The following is an 18,903-nucleotide window of genomic DNA, read 5'->3' as shown; positions in this document are numbered from 1 at the left end:
GAATTGTCACATCTCCCCTGCCCACTATAGTCACCAGATCTCAGTATTACTGATCCTTTGAAGTCTACTTTGGAGAGAAAGGTGTGTGATCGCTATTCGCCCCCATCATCGTTTCCTGAGTTTTCCACTATGGTATAATATTCCCTTGAAAAACATAGAAGACCTTTATTTATCCATTCCCAGACGACCGGAAGCTGTTCTGAATACCAACAGGTTCCATGCACGGTATTATCCGTGGTAATGTGTTGTGTTTTTATGTTTTTGTCCAACTTTTGTACATGCCAGTAATCATGCAAAAGTCAACATACAGAGTTTCAGGAACCAGTACAGTATTAAGTGCAGAATCTAGGAATATAACACAGCCTCAAACCTATCACTTCCTTGGGTCCACGAATATCAGGTTAGATTTTTTTATGGCACGCACAGACGCATTTAAATATTTATACTTCCAACGCTCCATATGCGAGTGGATCGGAAAGACTTCCTAATTATTTCGAACAGTGCGGATAACCATCTCTCAACCAGAAGAAACACCAGAGGGAATCAGGTTCGTGAACACTTATGGGCTATTCAGTTAGTGTCTTCTCGAACCAATTATACACAGACACCCATGCGCTCGTGATTCAAGTGGACGAAGTATATGAGTTGAACATTCAACTGATATGCCTCTTATTCTTATGACATTAGCGAAGGACTAATTTCTAGCAGAAAAATTATTTATAGCCTTCATTGTGCCTTTACTTCTCTGTTTTGAGATTATATCCCAATTTTACAGCATTACGAGTACGTTACCGATGAAAATTATACGTAACTAAAACGAGCATACAGAGAAAGTGGGACGTTATTCGCTGAGAGACAACGCGGACGAAAGAGCAATGTAAAACGAGAATATTCGATAGCTGGCTGCTCGAAAGTCTGAGTATTCAACCAATTCCAGTAGGGACAGCTAAGCTTTACAAGTTCAGTTAACTGTTAAATTTACGCTGACTCTGCGCAACTCACTCGAATATATGATGGAAGGAACTCGCCACATTACTCTCTCGTCCGTACTGTTTCAAAGTAGTACAAGAGAGGAGAAAAGGGGAGGAACGAAAAGTCTGCATGTTCAAATCAGTTGAGAAGGTGAGCAATCTGTAACGAGAAATGACACTGTTGAGAGGAACGATAAAAACCAAAAGCAGAATTGTGAAGAAAATCGTAAATGCTTTAACATTTCCTTTTCGTAACTGCATAAAGTTTGAATATGAAATAAACACGCAAAATACAAATATTAGTAAAAAGGAATGAGCTACAGACTATTGGTGAATGAAAGTAAAATCTAAAGGAGCTGTGAAGAATTGATCTTTCGGTATAAGAAATGTACTTCCTTGGCCTTCATAATCTTTACAATTCAACGCAGCACCTCGAATGCCGGCGGGAGCGGCCGAGCGGTTCTAGGCGCTACAGCCTGGAACCGCGCGACCGCTACGGTCGCAGGTTCGAATCTTGCCTCGGGCATGGATGTGTGTGATGTCCTTAGGTTAGTTAGGTTTAAGTAGTTCTAAGTTCTAGGGGACGGATGACCTCAGAAGTTAAGTCCCATAGTGCTCAGAGCCATTTGAACCACCTCGAATGTTTCCATGAGAAAGTAGATTGAATGAATGAAGAAGGATGATTATGGTTTAACGTCCTGTCAACGATGGTCTCATTAGAGATGGAGTACAAGCTCGGATTCGAGAAAAATGCTGGAGAAAACCAGCTGTGCCATTTTAAAAAGAACCCTTCCGGCTTTGTCTTAATTGTGTTGGGGAAACCATATTTCTTATCTAGATAGCCGGACGGTGGGGAAACAGAGCATAAGCACAGCTTTCATCCTTACTTGAATAACCAGTTGTCTGTATGAACAAAAAAGTCATGTAGAGTATTTAACAATTTTCAAAGACTGGCATCTGAGACATATGATTGCAGAGGAACAGTATCAGGCAGTACCGAGGTAAAATCGATTTTAATAACACTTAGTACTGTTAGCTACATGAAAAACCAGTCTGATATTGTCACTGATGCCGATAATTGTTCTTCTGCGCTAGATAATCCTATCTTTTCTTCTATTTTATGCCGCGAACTGCCAAAACCTGAAAATCATGACGAAAGTGGTGAAACGTAGCTTTTACGTCACATAACGCTAGTGTACTTTGGTACTTAACAAACTGCGGGTGACGATCTCCTACAGTATCTTGTAAGTCTCAATTGAAGTACCAGAGCCGAGCGGAGTGGACGCGCTGTTTAAGGCGTCATGTCACGGACTGCGTGGCCCCTCCCGCCGGAGGTTCGAGTCCTCCCTCAGGCATGGATGTGTGTGTGTTGTTCTTAGCATAAGTTAGTTTAAGTAGTGTGTAAGTCTAGGGTCGGATGACCTCAGCAGTTTGGTCCCCTAGAAACTGACACACAATTTTGAACATTTGAAGTACCAGAAATAACTGAATACGTAAAAGTACAGGGTGGGTGGGCGGGGTTGGAGACGAATATACACCAAAAATACATTTTCGTCCTAATACGTTGCAGGAAAACAGTTGGCATTCAAAGCACCCTTCAGTGGTCTCGAAATGGATAAATTAAGGTTCTCTATGGTTTCCAAGGGAATAGTACGCCAGTTTTCCCACAAAATTAGGGCTAGTCCGCAGTAGACCACAAAAGCTCAATGATATTGAGATCTGGTGACTGTGGTGGTCATGGGAGATGCGACAGCTCATTCTCGTGTTCACAGAAACAGTTCTGGAAGACGTGAGCTGTGTGAACAGGGGCTCTGTCATCTTGCAACGCAGTATCACAATTGGAGAACAAATATTGTACCATGGGATAGACCTGATCAACCAAAATGGTCACATAATCCCTGGCAGTAATGTGACCTTGTTGGTAACCACGGTGCCAATGCAATACCACGATATGTCTGCCCAAATAATCACCAAACACCGGCCACGTTTCACTCCTGGGTCGTAAACTCGGCCGGAATTTGGAAATAATGTGCAACAAGTCTCACCGACCAAACGACTTTCTTCCATTGCTCCATAGTCCAGGTTTCATGGCTACGGCACTACGTTTTCCTACTGCAGGCATGTGCATCATTGATGAGTAGTCTTAGAATCCCGGCCAGCTCTGCAGTTCCTTACTTACGGAGTTCCCCTCGTGTTGTTTTGGTGCTGACGTGGTTCACAAGTGCGACATTAAATCCTGCAGGGACCTTCGCATCTGCAGTCCCCTTATTTTTCGTCACACTCTTCTTCAATGGCTGTCTGTCACGATCACGCAACACACTTTTTCGTCCGTGTTGTGACTTAGTGGATGACGTTTTTTCGGCTTTTCCTGTATGCAGTACACTTTTAAATTTTCGATATGGTGCTTTTTGAAACACTAAACACTTCTACTATCTTGGTTACGGAATCACCCACCATACGAGCGCCAACAGTTTTCCCACGTTCGAATTCACTTAGGTCCGATATAATGCACTCACAGCTTCACGGGACACTGCTCTGACCACGGTAGATACTGGCAACGTATTGAGAACATTGCACGGATGCCGTTCGTTGGCATATACCATAGTGAAACCTGCAGGTTTTGCTACTATTGGCATTTATGTTCAAGCACGCATTTGTAGCAGTGTTTCCATATTTATGTCCAACCCCTTTAAATACAAGGGGACCTACAGTAGGATGAAAATTGCTAACGCTTGTCGCCGTAGTCTGTATCATGTTCAATTTGACTATTCATGTGTCGTTTCTTTCATTTCATTGTCACCAAAAACTTTTCACCTCCTATTACCTCCTTGCTTTAGGAGTAAAATAAAGTGCCTGAGCTGACGAATATGCAATATACTGTCAATATTCGAAACGTCGATCTCAGTTCGAACCAAGTGTGGACCAGCGCTAACACGCTACAATAATATTCCAGAGCTTAACCAACCGCGTTATTTCGATCCGATGTGACTTTCATGTGAACCAGAATATGGAGCACAGTTTGTCTTCAGAGAAAAAAAGTTTCACAATCATAAGTAAAGCGTTCATAAACTTGAAGGTATGTTTGACCATGGCCGTGCTTCAGTAGGCGGGACACTACTGAAGACAGTATATATTTCTCATCCTGTGATACGTGAAACACTTCGAACAGCCAGTTACGGAAACATCTAAAATTTAATGTATAATCCGTTCAAGTTTTTCACAGCCGAAGAGCTTTTTCGGACAACAGAGTCATAGGAATGGCCAGACAATAATTTTACCATTAACTTTCATATCCTTGGTTTTGAGTTCTAATGCTGACCTACTGAGCTAACAAACCACTGGATAATAATAGCCAGTCCTTAGAGAGTACTAATATCACTTTGCCGTCATGAGACGTTGCACGGGGCTCGCAGACGCAGGAAAAAACTTTATTCTGTTGGAGTATGACACGTTAATGTGTCCAAAGCTATGACACAGGTACTGAAGCAATTTCGTCTATCGTCGCCCTCGGATTTATGTTATCGCAGCAAACTGCATCAGTCAGTTGCTGACTTTACACTCTCTTACTTTCTGTTTTATCCACAAGCTTACTAAAGGGATGGTGAGTGTAATGACTTCGTAAGAAGTCGTTCTGATGCTTGTAATCTATGTAACTCCGTGGTATGACTGCCGAGAATTCATTATCAGTTCCGAGGGAAGGGACTCAGATTTAAGGCAAAAGGACTGGAGTATATTGAAACGCTTACATATCAGTGTTTTTGATTTGTCTTTGTCTATCGTACGCTTAAACACGTTGGACAAACTCATTTTCACTGACAAAGGAAACACTTGTCCAAATACTCCGAAGAACTTCCGTGGAACAAAATTATATTGCACGTGCAAGCTTACCAACAGAATTCCAACAGATAGGCGGGAAACACCGAATATTAGTGTAGAGATTAAGAAAACTTTTGAAAAAGACTCGTTCGTTTCGAAACTCCTGGGGTGTGCAGGGCAGATGTTACTCGCACAGTTAGAAAAAATCAGCGGATCAACAACTCCGAGATGGTAGCTGACAAATTGTGAGATGAGATCATCTATCAGTTACTCAAGATGGGAGACAAAATAAAAGTTAATACAACAGAAGAATACTGCTTCTACGAATTGTATACACAACACCGTACTGAGCGCTACAGCGTAGATAAAAATTTGAAGCAATTACAAACTGGAGTGTTACAAGCGTGGCGCGTAAAAAATGGTTCAAATGGCTCTGAGCACTATGCGACTTAACTTCTGAGGTCATCAGTCGCCTGGAACTTAGAACTAATTAAACCTAAGTAACCTAAGGACATCACACACATTCATGCCCGAGGCAGGATTCGAACCTGCGACCATAGCGGTCGCTCGGCTCCAGACTGTAGCGCCTAGAACAGCACGGCCACTCCGGCCGGCGGCGCGTAAAAAAGAGGACCCGTGAAGACTAGAAATTCTCCCTAAAGTTCCCAGTGGAACAATACAACAGCATTAGGTAAAAGGGTAGTATGGCATTAAAAGGCTTCAGTAGAGAGCACGACTCATAGACAGAGAAAAACTGATTAAAATGTTCAAATAATTTGGAGTGCCTGGCAAAACAATAGCACTGATGCTTCAAGTAATAAATAGAAACAGATCCAAATCAGAGTCTTACAAGACTTATCAGAATCCTTTGAATAGCTGTTACAGACGTCAAACAAAAGATGGTAATATAAATATTAATAACGTAAATATACGCGCCGTCTCCAATCTCGCTAAGATCTAGGTTTATATTTTCCTTTAGTGGAGAATTCCGATTATTTATTGTGAAAAACTTTCTGATCTCCTCATGCTTCACCAGTGGTGCTGCACTACAAAAACTGTTAACTTTAGTTGTGAGGAGAATTTTCTCATAAAAACTTCTATTTAATCGATTTTCTTCAGACGAATCTTTCCATGACTTTTATAGCTTCGTCAACCGACTCCAATTTCGTAAGCAATTTTAACATTTCATTATGTAAACATGTAGGAGATTAATGGATGCAAAACAAGTCCAAATGCATACTGTTCCATTAAATTTGTCTTTAATAACGCTGATAACATTTCCAGGAGTTGCTTATCAGTGTCACCGGTTATTTATTGAAGGAAATTTTCATTTTCACTCAGGAACTTGAGTTGCAGACCTTCCTATCCAAGACAAATCATAAGTAGTCTATGGTACTCCAGCGCATACTTTTATATGTGTTATGCAAACATAAATACTTGAGTGTCTTGTATTACATTCGTATGAGCTTGTTAGTAGTAACGAAATCTCGAACTGCATTAGACTCTGTTGATGTCCACAATGTGTGTTAACACACTCACAAAAACATGCAGTACTCACAAAAATCCGATAATACCTTAAAAAGCTAAACTAAAACCTTCTTGTGAAAAGTCTTCAAACAAACGCAGTTTTAAAACAACGGTTTGTGATGTTTCCAGCGACATTGGTTACTTTTCAATTTTTTTTATTTCGTTCAGGGAGTAAGTTCTTTAAAACAGTCACACACATTAAGTTTCCGAAGTTGTATGCAATTTCTCATCACCAGTACATTTGTGAATGAAAACGAAAAAAGGCTTTTGACAAATTTTATGATGAATGATATCAGGTAAGTTGCAATAGTTTAATAAGTAATATTTCTCATTTACTACAAGTTTTTTCGGCTACAGTGCCATGCCATTATCAAGGAAACCTGTAGATGTTACATTTGCTGAGTCTACTTACGTTTATAAAGTTATATATAAAAGTCAGTTTATATACATGCATCTAATTGGAACAAATGCCCAAACTGCACCAGCGAGTAACTTGTCGACTGTCTGTTTGTTGCTGGATTGTTATAATCACGTAAGTTCTATTTGTGTAGAATATTTTCGAGAAATACTTTTTACAACTGGACTGACAGCTTATTCTCGTCGATGCTTTATGTTTACAGTGTAAAGTTTACTAGTAGGTGATGTTAGTTGTATTTCATTGATTTTATAATTTTGCAATGATTTTTGTCTATGGTTATCTTTTGTTTTTTGTCTCCTGTTTTTTTATCAGTTCTCCTTGTACAAACCGTTAATAAAATTTTCTAGATAATTTTTATGTCTGAGATCGATTTCTTCATTAAAGATATCGTTTGGATGATTCTTTTTGTGTGCATATATATTTCCAGTTCTTCCAGGATGTCCATGACATGTCCTTTTGGTATTCCACGTAAAACCTGCAATGCATTTTCGATATGTTCTGTTTTGTAGGTTTGGTTTTTGAAGTACAGGTAATAGCTTGATTAATTGCTGTAGCAATTCCTTGTGTGTTCTTTGTCTCTAATGCTAAAATTTCTTCCCGTTTGAGCGATATCGAATCTTTGCGCAGTTGTTAAATGAAACTTTGTATATGCCTTGGTTGACAAAAACCAAGATTTTGATTTTACCATATCAAATTTTCGTTCTTAGATTGTTTGTTATTCGGAAAGCTATTTTTATGGTTGTTTTGTTTAAGATTTGGTTTATTTTATTCGATACTGTCAATATGTATGTTGCTTTTTCTTTCGTTTCCTTTTCTCTTGTTAAATTTTATGTCGTTGTGTATGGTTTGACAAACTTCTAACATCCTTATGACAGAAACATCACACGCAACATAATAACGATTACTTATATGAAAAATGAGTGTAGATTCGGAGTTTAACACTCAATCTGAATATTAATCATTTAAAGAAAATATCTTTGCGTAGAACTGCTACAGTCTAGAAAAGAAATCGACAACTGAATGTCATAGACAGCCATTCGAGCTTTCTGGCAGGACAAGCAGATGTAGCCTGTTCCATGTCTGTATTATAATACGTCAACAGCTTCTTATCTCTGACGTACATATTCTCTCCAGCCGTTGCTGACAGTACAATTTCCGGCCCTCGGCATTGGTGGTCTAAGTGCTCAGTATTCATCAGAGACAATATTGCAGTATTTCATCCAACAAAAATGCTGTGTTCCTCAGAAGTTGATAACAACCCCCGATGGTAAAGAGTCTCCGATTTTTTGATTCCTTCCTAACCCACTTCCAGCTATATTTTCATACAACACCACCGTCTCTATTTCGAAAGTATCCGCCAAGGGAAAGGTGAATACTGAGACATTTTAAACGTCTTGTAAGGAGAAAGGAAGAGACAGATGTAACGAGACGTCTACGACGGTTTTATTAGAAATAGAACACTATCTGTTAAGGACAAAGATTTAGAATGAAACTGTACGTGGTCGTTTCCCGACATTCGCTTTAATCACTTTAGGTAAAACTCGTTAAACCTATATCAGGATGGCCGAACGAACATTTGAAGCTGGCTCCTTCCGAATATGAGTCCAACGTGCCACCTGGCGCAGTCGAACGTTTTGTAGTTAGCGAAGACATGACGAAAGTTGAGAAAAATAAAGACTATAAGATCTATGAAATCAAAGTAAAAACTGCATGGCGCCATGTGTCAACTGTTAATTCATACCAATTCCTGTGATACAACTTAAACATCTCCCAGTGGATTGCAGTGTACGACATCCACTTAACACGTATGCGCATAATTAATACTATAACACATCAAACCATAACTGTCATTCAAACGTTAGTTAATGTCAGATGAAATATACACGTGTGTTTGAAAACGCTTCGTGTGTGTGCTACACTCTCTGAAATGTGGAGGACGACATAGGTAGCTTGGACCACGCAAGCTAGGGAAGAAGAGAAGGACGCAATGAAAATTACAGTAATGTGGGCAGGTCTCATTGATGATCATGTCATAGGTCTGAACCTCATGTCCGTTTATGTCTATGGTCCCAATTACCTCGTGATTCTGCGAGAGGTTCTTGGGGGACGTGCCTTTAGACACCCATAGCGCCATGTGTTTCCAACAGAGTGGCGCTACAGCACACTACAGCAGTATGGTATGTGACCGCTTGAATGACACCTTTGACAACAGATAGATTGGAAGTGGAAGCCCCGTAGCCTGGCCCCCTCACTCACTCGACTTGACACGACTGGTTTTTTTCATTTTTGGGGGTACACGTAGACATTGGTGTACAAGACACCCGTGGAGTCACCGAAAGATCTTGTAGCGCGAGTACAAATAGCAGGTGAAGTCATCCCTGATATGCTGGGAATCTTTCCAACACACAAAATGTATCGAAGGTAGGAGCGGTCATATTGAACACTTATTGTGTGTGAATTAAACTGTTGTTTACTGACAGTAATGCACATTGTCTTCTTTATTCTTTGCTTAGCCTTTGTGGCCCAAACTGCCTCCGTCCTCCTTCACATTTCAGAAACGCTAGCACGCAAACGAAGTGTTTGCGAACATTTACTAGCAAAGTATGCTCTCATGACACCCATCTACCAACTATCACACCTTGTAACACATTTTTTTGATACGTCATGCAGATCCTTTACATAAGTACAGTTATCCAGTCATACAGTAATCTAATATTCCATGTAGCCTAAGACGTGCGTTTTAGTCCTTATATGCGTAATAAACACTGAGTTACTGATATTTGAACTTGTCCAAAATTTGCTCAGGAACGACGCCATAACTTGAATGTGCCTGAGAGCAAAAGCCAATTACTTCCAAGTGCTAGTTTTCAACAAAGCCTTGTAAGTCAATCGTTGACATCAATTTTATAGACCCAGATTCTTTAAGTGACAATCCTCACATGACTCTTTATGTTTTGCGAATTTAATATTGTGTCGACAGTGATCACCACCGTGCAGCTGCCGGCCAGAGTGGCAGAGCGGTTCTAGGCGCTACTGTCTGGAACCGCGAGACTGCTACGGTCGCAGGTTCGAATCCTGCTTCGGGCATGGGTGTGTGTGATGTCCTTAGGTTAGTTAGGTTTAAGTAGTTCTAAGTTCTAGGGGACTGATGACCTCAGAAGTTAAGTGTCATAGTGCTCAGAGCCATTTGAACCATTTTTTGAACCGTGCAACCTAGGAAGAAGTTTACCTGGTTGATCTAGGCAAGTTCCCATCTCCCACAAATATTTCTTTCTTCGCTGTTTGAGATTAAAGATGGAATTCTATTTAGCACTGCTTACTCATACAAGCATACACGGGGATGAGACCGTAATAACTGGTTACAAAACTATTTGTGGGAAAACTTATTTCGTTGTTTCTAGGTTTCTCCTACTTATGATCTCTATAAATGATACAGTTTTCTCTTCAATTTTGAAATTTACGTTTCGATACTTCCGTTCTAAAAAAGTCTACGACTAGTTAACAGTATTCCTCTATCTCGTAAAATTCTACTAATGATTTTCCTTACAACATTCTATATTTCCTGACAGCTACACAGTCAGCGAACTTCATCTTCTGTTATGATGTTGCAAATCTGGATCTCGACAGCATTTCCAAATTAACATTTATCAATGCAAAATGCACCAGTGGACATGTGAGAATCATATAGATCATCGACACTAACATAATACTTCTCTAATGACATTAACACGAAAAAGCCTGTCTCATGAAGTAAATCGAAAAGTTAATCTTAGAAAGAAGACAGGAATATTACAGTTTAAAGTCTGTTCGACGACGAGGCCATTAGCGACGAAGCATTAGCACGAAATGGGAAGGAAAGAAAATCGTTCTTTTCAAAGGAACCATCACAGCATTTGCTTTAAGTGATTTCGGGGAAACCATGTGAAACCTAAATGTGGATGGCCGAGCGGAGATTTGAACCAGCCATGTCTTCCCGAAACCGACTTAAGAGTCTTACCACAGCGCCAGTTCGTTCCGCAAAGATTTACTCGTCACTTCTCGCCCATTTCAGAGCTCAGACATGTAATTACGTATCAACGTAAGAAGTAGCTACAATGATTATACATCAGTTTTATTTCCCTAGCTAAGAGAAAACTAATTTCTTTCGCCGGTCGATTACGACGGGATATAATCAGCGCCGATTAAGAGTCCAAAATAATGTACTTGATCAAATGTACACTAAGTAACGCTGCTTGGCTACAATGGCTCACATTTAAAACAAAGTACGATAATATGGTTGAATTTCAATTGTAGTGTGCATAAATTACAGTCGTGTTGATATAAAAATTACTTACGAAATGAAAAATTTGTGTCTGTAACTAGTTACAGCTGCGAGACATTTGTTTGCCATCAGCTGTATATGTATTATTTATTCTTGATCGATTTCTGTTTATTATCTGTTGCTTTCAAAATGCATATTTCACACAGAAGACATTTTCGTATACCACATGTGACAATGAAAAAACGTGGAATGCCACGTAACCAGATTCTAACATCTTGAAACTTGTCAAAATCGGGTTATATCGCATTCCACGTTGTACGTGCACTCCTGGTGTACAGTTGATGGCAAATTAAAAATATATATCTATTTATGAGATTGAATGTACTTATGGTCGAATATATTCAGAGGGCAACAACAAATGCATAGACGTATAGTGCACTGAAGTTTGTTGCTACATTTTACAGAGTACGGAGATCAATTTAATGATAACATGCAGGGTGAAACAACGGATTTTCGTAACATAAAAGACTAATTCAGTGTACACTATGGGAAATAAATAACCGATGCTATACATTGAACCTCGCAATTTCTGCCAGTAACATTCTGTTCAGCAGCCTTTGGAAGGAACACAAAGACTTGTGCTAACCTGTATATCGTCTGATAAATAGTGTTAGCTCTTTAAATGATTTCTAAATTAAAGGCAGCTTTCTTCTTACCATTTTTATATAATCGGAAACGATGCCTTAAGCCAAACCAAAACTTGGCTAATACAATCGGAGGACTCGAATAAAACTTCTTACAATGAATAATATCAGCACCCGTCAGAAGTGATTTACGGAAAACGTGAAAAATGTAAACCATGAAAGCTAATGTTGATCCCTACACTTCAGGGTTACCGGTACGTGTCCATTCTCTTACAATCGCGTAGCCTCGCTATGGTTGGTTAATTCTCTCTCTTTCTTTCGCTCTGTGTGTTTTTTCCCGGTACTAAAAGGAGCATGTTAAGGAAACCATACACTCGCTGTCGACGATCAAACGGGAAGAATGTGTTTCGCCGAGACGCGGCGTGAACGGAAGCAAAACAGCGTGGCTAAATCTGTCGCAGCTGCAGAACCCACGTCTGACCTGGAACACGCCACCCTTCACCCTTCCCCCCTGCAAAGCCAGCATCACTACAAATCAAGACATGGCGCTGCCATCTGTTGCCACCCCGACAAAGCTCAAGATGCGCGGACATCGTAAGCAGAATAATTGAGTAATATTGATTCCGAATGAAACATCCTTTGGGACGGGGAAACCCTTTCGTTCTATGCAATAATAAACAGTTAAATTGAAGGGAGTGAGGAGTTACTTCAGTGCCAGCTTGTTCTGAGTCCGCGCCCGAAGAGTAATCCATTTGGAAACTGTCACATCACTTTAAATAAACGCGAAAACCGAGGAAAATTTCCCTGGAGGATTTGTGTCTCGCCTCCTGGAAACTCATAAATCGAAATCCAATCGAGGACAAAATAGTTTACGGGACAATTTTGCAGAGGTAGAAGCCAGATTAAAATGAAGACATGGTGCTAGGGAGACATCATAAAGAATTAACGCTGTACCTACTCCCTGAGGTGCGTATGAAGCTCCGCACCGCTACAGGCACGGACATCAGACGTGTTCTTTCGCGTCGGAGCGAACAGCCTGTTTTCGAATTACATGTAAGAAAGTAAGTGCGTTTATTCTTTCAGTTATATGTGACGATTAAAGCAAATGACAATCAATAACAATAAAACGCCAAAGAACCATAAACGAAATAAAACGACGTACAGTAGGTGACACAGTAAAATATAGTCTACAGTAACTTTCCCGTTAATGGTTTGACGCGGGAGACTCACTGTAGTGAATTTATGTAATTTCCATTAATAAAACACCTAACAGACAAAGAAAGGGTAGAGTAAACGAAAAAGAGACAACTTACAATAATATAAAGCCCCTGAAGATCAGACATTAAGGTATTTTAATTAACGATGTTTCGTCTCTACGAAACAAATCTGTGTATCGGTTGTCGCTGGCATCTGTTGCAAGTAAGGCGGACACGGCTGCCTTGGCGTCTCATGAGAAATACCAAATCTGTAATGTTTCGTAGCAGAAAGAATGCAACGTACCTAAGTAATATCGTATCACCATCGTCAGTAACTACTCATTCGATTACAGATAACATTATGTTTCAGTCTTTGCTGTGTGTTGGCCTGGTTTCCCTTTCTCACGTGTGTTTAAATGTTTTTAAACCCAAAATGCAAATATTATTTCTTCCGTGCATAGTATTTACGAGTAAACTGTCAAACCTACTTTCATTATCTCCAGCTTCCTTATTCGTTGTTGTAAGGTTATTTAGTCAAAGTTTTATATCTCAAAAATACGAGTTCCTTCGGTTAATACCATCCTTGTATAGTTAAACTAACCGAAAATTCTTCCACTTCAAAGATTAAAGCATTTATTAATTTCTTGAAAGATCAAGTCCAGTCCAATAGAGCGAGATGGTACAGTGGTATAACCTCCTGGACTGTATTAGTAGGAAGCTGGCTTTAAATATCCGCCCAAAAACTTATACAGGGTGGTCAGAAACAGTCTGAAAAGCTTGTAAGTGTGTTGCAGGGGACGGTGTGCTGAAAATAATTGTTAAGAAAAAAGTTCGATCTGTGCGCCGTTTCCGAGTTATTTAGCGCTGAAGTCAGCCAATCAGGTCGTGGCGCGCGCAAATTTAAGCAGCCTGCCAGAGACAGCGTCGCCAAATTTATTCTTTGTTTGGTTACCTCAAGCCGAAAGAACGTAGCTTTTGCTCTACTAGCTGAAATTTATCACTTCCGAAAAAGGCACATTTTAACTGGTAATGAGCATTTGAACAAGTGGTAACTCACGGACCCACAGATGTCTGTGCATGACCGCATTTTAGCGCGTGCTCGAATTTGTGCATGCAGCTACCTGACTGGCTAACTTCAATGCTAAATAACTGGGAAACGCAGAGTATCGATTTTTTTCTTAACAATTATTTCTCAGCACAACATCCCCTGCAACACCCTTTGCCCGCATCTCGTGGTCGTGCGGTAGCGTTCTCGCTTCCCACGCCCGGGTTCCCGGGTTCGATTCCCGTCGGGGTCAGGGATTTTCTCTGCCTCGTGATGGCTGGGTGTTGTGTGATGTCCTTAGGTTAGTTAGGTTTAAGTAGTTCTAAGTTCTAGGGAACTGATGACCATCGATGTTAAGTCCCATAGTGCTCAGAGCCAGCCAACACCCTTACAAGCAATTCTCGTCGTTTCTGACCGCCCTGTATTTCATTTTCCCTGTTTTCTGTAAACCATTTCGATGAATGCTGGGATGGCTCCTTTGATGCAGTTACATGAAATGGCATGCCATCTCTGGCTACTGTTACGCTAAATAAGAATTGGGGGTGGGCCGTGGGGGAGTGGAGCTTCAAGATTTAGACCATCAGCGTTTCATAGGTGGCAAGTAACTTGTACGGTGTCAGTAACCAAACAGGGATTTGATGACTTTGTGGCAAAGTTCCCTGTTCCTTGATAACTGCGCTGTCCATACTGGTAGGTCGATGGCGACGATTGTAGATCTGCAGTTCTGCAGTCTATATCGTTACACGCATGTTCAGTAGGATTTAAGCCTACCAGACCGTCTCATGTGCTCCAGCATTATCAACCATTGGATGGAATCAAGTTCCATCTGAAGAGCTCGTCAGAAGAAATTGCTGATCCTCAATATGGTAAGGATTAGTCTGATCATTTTACGTGCAATTTCGGATTCTCGGCATGCTGGTAACAGGCAGCTCCATAGGTACCGCTAGAATTTACTGTCTGCCATATGAACTGTTTTCGCGTACTTTATTTAGCTTCTTGCCTTTGAATTTAACGAAACTCATAAAAAGCAATAATTCAAAATATCCTCTCGTCGGTAAGCACTTCCTTCCATCGACCCCTTCGTATTCTCATACCTGGAAAATAGGAACCAAGCAGTAGCAATACAATTCGAACGAAAGAAAAATTAGCAGAATTTCGACAAATAAGTCATAGCGTACAACAAGGCAGCATATCAGGACCCCTGTTGTTTCTGATATACACAAATTACTTATCCTTTAATACTCAAAGCGAAATGATTCTTTTTGCAGATGCTACCACTAACATAACTACTGGCACAAATTTACATGATACCATAACAAAAAGCAAATTGATACTTGAGTGTATCAGTCATTCTAATTCTCAATAAAGAGAAAACTAAAACAGTACTATTTAGTAATAACAACAGAAGGAGAATAGAAGAATTGCCGCAATCACAAGAATTGTATATGAATGTAGTTCAAACCACCTTTTTTTAATTTTCTTCTGTTCGATACTGTTCGTTGCATTTGTTCGGGCGGACGTGCCATGGCACCCGTTCGAGTTCATTGACGATCCATTCACTCAGTTTTTTTTATTGCAGAGGAATGACTAAGTTCTTAGGGCTCGCCGTAGATAACCGTTTACTGTCGAAAGACCACACTGCTACACTAACAAGCAAACTAAGTTAGCTATATTTGTTCCCAGAAACATTAAACCACTAGCAACGGATGATGCTACGCGAATGGTGCATTTCTCATATTTTAAAACTAATATGACTTATGGAATAGAAATATGGGGTCAGTCGAGTGATGCAAAAAAAAAAAAAAAATCACACTGCAAAAACTTGCCATCAGAATAACGGCTAATACAAGAAGACCAGATGGCTGTACGCCATTATTCAAAAAACTTAAAATTTTAAATTTTTACAGTATTTACGCAGCCGAAATAAAATCAGTACATATGAAAAGATTACGTCGATTGTGGGGTAGAGCTACTCATAATGGTTTCATCGTCGCCACCAACAGATAGTGTAGTGGCATAGCTACCAGAGCGCCATCCGTGTCTACCCTTCAATAGGGAATGTTCACAGCCAGAAGGCTCAGAAAATTCCCCAGTCTGCTATTCCATCTTGCCCCCTCCCCCCCCCCCCCTTAGTCCCCACCATGCTCACTGATCCTGTTATTCTGCCGCGGCTCTACCACCACCGCACTGCCCCCACACTATGCCTCCACACTCTGCACATCCTCTCCCAATGAAACTTTAATCGCCCTCATTTACCGGACCACGAAATGCGCCCTGATCTGTACCTGTCCTACCAGATCTAGGAGATACCTACCACTCTCCCCTTGTCAGGGCTCCCGTGCCCTCCAACCCCCTCCACCCACTTCCTAAGTCTTGGTTCGGAACCGCATCCCTCTCCACTCTTCCCCCATGACTCCTCCAAGCACCCACGACACACAAACCCCTCCTATGCATTGCCTCTAATGCTGTATTCCCATGATACCCTTATCCCTGGCAGTCTACATCCACTCATCTCTTCACTCATCTATGTGCCTATTTAATTAGTCACCACATCGGACTTTCCGTTTCATCTTACGCAACCGTCTATCTAGTTATATATATTCACGTGTGACACTTATTCTCTATTCATCTGTGTTTATATTTTAATTAATCACCAAATTAGTCTTTTATATTTTAACTTACGGAACTGATGATCTATTCTTTTATTGTACAAAACATTTATTTTAGTGCACCACCATGTCCAGCTTCTATATACATAATGTTTTTTTTTAAATTTTGATCTCATGTCGCTGAAGAGCGGCACGGCAAATTGTATCCGCTGACAGCCCGCCCGCTCCGCATAAGGAGATGGGGGGGGGGGGGGGGTGATGAAATAACAATAAAGAAAAAAGGTAATTATCATAAAACCAACTCCAGGAACTACTATAAAATCTTTGGGAAACAACTACAACAGTATGAGGCCCCTACACTAATACTGAAAGATGAAGATGGAAGAATGACACACAGTAACAAGGAAAATGCAGAAATCATGGCAAAAGCATTTAACAAACTTCTGAATTGCGAGGAACCCAAAGAACCCTTACAAATCAACATAAATAACCCAATAAAAACCAAACCTAACTAGACCCTCCAACTTTCCAAGAAGTAGAAAAAATTCTTAAAGAACAAAAAAATTGTAAGGCATGTGGAGAAGATCAGGTTTTTGTTGAAATGTGGAAATATGCAAGTGACACAGTCAAGACCTCCTTACATATGGCTGTAACAAAAATTTGGGTAACAGAACGATTCCCCGAACATTGGACCACAGCTATCATCCACCCACTACACAAAGAGGGCGATAAGAACAACCCAGACAACTACAGAGGAATCTCTCTCCTAGATTGCACATACAAAATTCTGTCCAAGATCCTATATGAAAGAATCAAGGAGCAATTAGAACAGGAGTTAGGGGAATATCAGGGAGGTTTCAGACCATGGAGAAGCTGCACAGAGCAGATAATTAGTTTAAAATTGATTATGCCATACTAAAAGAAACAGAACAAACCTCTGGCAATAACATTTGTAGATTTTAAGAAGGCATATGACTGTCTCCACAGACCTTCAGTATTAAAAATTTTAAGAAATCTAGGACTCCATCCAAAACTAATTAAAATAATACAACTCGCTCTAACCAACACCAAACCAAAAGTGAAGTTTAGAGGAGAAATTTCGGAACTATTCCTCATAAAAACAGGCTTAAGACAAGGTGACTGCCTATCACCATTACTGTTCAGCTGTGCACTGGAATACATAATGAGAGAATGGTACAAGGACAACCAAAGATGATAAGAATTGGAAGTGCAAAAGATGATATTAGCTTAAACTGCTTGGGATTCGCTGATGATCTTGCTCTTCTAGTCAACACTGTTCAAGAAGTCAGGCAACAAGTGAAATCACTACAAGAAATACCAGAGAAAGTAGGCCTTACAATATCATTTGAAAAACGGAGATTATGCTAACTGATCCACCGCTTGCAAACAAAATTACAATAGGAGAACAAGAAATCAAAATTGTTGATAAATTTAAATATTTAGGCGAAATAATAACATACGATCTAAATGAGAAGCCATCATGGCAGAACAGAATAAAAACCTGAACTACGCAAATCACATTACCAAAACTACATACAACAAAAAAGCCTATCTATAGATGCAAAATTAAAACACTATAAAACAGTTACACAACCAGAAATAACATATGTAGCCGAAACTATCTTCAAAACAACTAATTCAGCAGAAATTGACAGAATACTAAAAATAGAAAGAAGAATAATTAGGACATGTATAAATAAACAGTATAAAATAAATGGACACTGGAGAATAGCATCAAATGAGACAGTATATGAGAAAATAGAACTAGTCATGAGCACGATCAGGAAGAAACGCATCTCATTCCTTGGACATCTGATGAGAACTCCATAAAACAGAATTAGTAAAATATTATACAAAAATTGTGGAATAGCAAGAGCGACATTTAATGGGTCACAAAAATTAAGGAAGATATAAAAGAACTCCAAATTACAATAGATGACCTAAAAAACAAGACAGAGAAAACCAGAATACTGCAAGACCCGCAGACCAGACCACAAATGAAAATCAATACAAGGAGTACAGGAAGAGTGGTCTCAGATGAAGAAAGAAAGAAAATATCTGAAAGAATGAAGAAATATTGGGCAGACAGAAGAGCAAAACACCTTTCATATATGAATAGACTCTAATTATATTACCTAAATATCATATTAAGTTATTGTTGAGCCAAATTGTATCCCTGTGTAACAACTTGTTTACAACTTTGTATTTTTGACTAGAGTGGTCCAATGAAGACCATAAAATAAATAATAATAATAATAATAATAAAAGGAAAAAATCTGGGCGAGTTCGAAAGGGCAGCAGCAGGTTTGGTTTCACTTGAAGAGAGACAGCCGACTGACACAAGTGTATGTCAGTTACGTCAGTTTTTTTATTATTATTTAATAAAACTGCAGCC

The sequence above is a fragment of the Schistocerca piceifrons genome, chromosome X (assembly GCF_021461385.2).
Source record: "Schistocerca piceifrons isolate TAMUIC-IGC-003096 chromosome X, iqSchPice1.1, whole genome shotgun sequence".
Taxonomy (NCBI): Eukaryota; Metazoa; Arthropoda; class Insecta; order Orthoptera; family Acrididae; genus Schistocerca; species Schistocerca piceifrons.
Note: the sequence above shows the minus strand (reverse complement) of the source record.